Raw genomic sequence first — 1076 nt, forward strand, 5'->3', positions numbered from 1 at the left:
AGCAATTAATAATGCATTAAGAACAGAAGCAAAAACAATTGATCGTCCTACCCCCTATCCCTAGGTGAGTATTGCTTAATCAAGGAATTTCTCACCAGTTCATGACATTACTGTACGTCCCCGTATCAATAAAGACAAACAACAGTTACCGAATGAGTTAAACGATAAAAGCATTACGTGCAGGTAAGAACCCAACAATTGATAATCAAAGCATATGAAAAATCATATAAATAAACAAGAGTTTCAATAAAAGAGATTTTCAAAAGATTACATTGGTTCCCCCAACAACAAAAGGGTTTAGTTCACCATTGTCATGGTGAACTTAGATGAAAATAATGGAAGAATGGAAAAACAAACCCTAGATAAGATGAAAAGGAGCCTAAGCATCCAAGAAATCTTCTCCAAGGAGTGAAAAGTAGGTCTGACCGCCCTTCTCTGTCAAAAGAATGAGAATGAAATCGTAACAGGGCTATTTATAGCTGAGGAGCGTCACAGAAAACAGGCCCAGGCCCAGCGGACAACCGCCCGGCGGCGCACTTATGGCGCTCGACGGTTTGCCTCTAATCGCACCACCGCCCGGCGGTAGGGGGCCACCGCCCGGAAGTTTTCCTCTAATCGCAAATCTGCCCAACGCCTATGCCAGGTGCCTTCTCCTCGCCTTGGACCGTCCAGCGATGAATTTTGCCGCCAGACGGTTTCTTGACTCTTCTTTTCTTTATTTTTCTTCCTTTATCTTGAGTCTAAGACCTTCATCTTCAACCCCAATCTTCACTTTCATCAAAATTACTACCAAACAATGCAAAACAAGCATAACATCGCTAAAAACAGCTTTTGACTCTCGACTAACTCATTTATTGAGTTTTACTTGATTCTAAGCTCGTTCTAAGTCTTAAAGGGTGTAATTTGGTCTAAATTAACATATGAAAATAACTGTTTTTCAACCGTTATCAGTGAGCTTGCAACCATATTTTGGTGTTGCTTGTGAGTAAAAAAGTAAACAACTTGAGATAAGCAACATCTTCATCATCAAAATCTGTCCCAAGAGTTCCACACAACTCATATAACGTGACCAAATG

Source organism: Vigna radiata, chromosome 6 (genome assembly GCF_000741045.1).
Source record: "Vigna radiata var. radiata cultivar VC1973A chromosome 6, Vradiata_ver6, whole genome shotgun sequence".
Classification (NCBI taxonomy): Eukaryota; Viridiplantae; Streptophyta; class Magnoliopsida; order Fabales; family Fabaceae; genus Vigna; species Vigna radiata.